We start from the raw sequence: 935 nt of genomic DNA on the forward strand, positions 1-935 counted from the left end.
CCACTTCACCTTCTTGCTTAGATATTTTTTCAGTTTCTGAGTAGATCTAAAAAAAGAAAAAAGTAATAGAGGTGGGACAGGACAGGGTATATGAAGTGTTCTGGCATCCAGAAGGAGAGATAGACAGACTAAACAAGTATACAAATGAATACTGCAATTTTAGGTGGTGAGAAAAAATAAAGCAGAAATGGGGGGAGAGGGGAGAGATGGAGGGCAGTGGTAATGCAGCACCATTTTTGATAATGTGATCTGGTATTTGTGTCAAAGGAGTGAAGGAGTCAGCCAAGTGATGTGAAGTAAGACTGAACTTTCCTTTATGTGTGATGGGAAGTCATTGGACAATTTTTAAAGTATTAGCCAATCACCTGGGGAGGTGGTATTGAAAAAAGCAGAAAGGCTGGTTAGGAGGCTATTGGAATCATTGCAAAATCCAGGCAAGAAATGAACATATGAGTTAAAGCAATAGCAATGGAGGTGGTAAGAAGCAGTAGAATTCTAGATATATTCAAAGATAGTGCCAATAGAACCAGTTGATGGATTCCATGTGAGATGAGATGAGATGAGATGAGAGACGTAGCAAGCATAAAACCTAGATTTGATACCTGTAGAGCTCTATGAATTCTGATGCCATTTCCTAAAGGGAAAGAAAATTGAGTGAGGATGAGTGGGTACATGTAGAGAACTCTGCTTTAGGTGTTTAAATTGAAGGATGCTTTTTAGACATTGAAGTAGAGGTGTTGAGTAAGAAATTAAATATAAACATCTAGAGATCAACAGAAATGTCAAAGATAGACATAACAAATTGGACGTTTGAATTTAAGTAGATTATCTTTAAAGCCAAGGGACAAGAGGAGATCATGTAGGGATGAATCTAAGAGATCAGAACATAGGCCTTTCCAACATTTGATGGACAGAAAGAGAAGAAGCCAGGAAAA

This window comes from Mirounga leonina, unplaced genomic scaffold (genome assembly GCF_011800145.1).
Source record: "Mirounga leonina isolate KUSES-001 unplaced genomic scaffold, KU_Mleo_1.0 Mir_174, whole genome shotgun sequence".
Classification (NCBI taxonomy): domain Eukaryota; kingdom Metazoa; phylum Chordata; class Mammalia; order Carnivora; family Phocidae; genus Mirounga; species Mirounga leonina.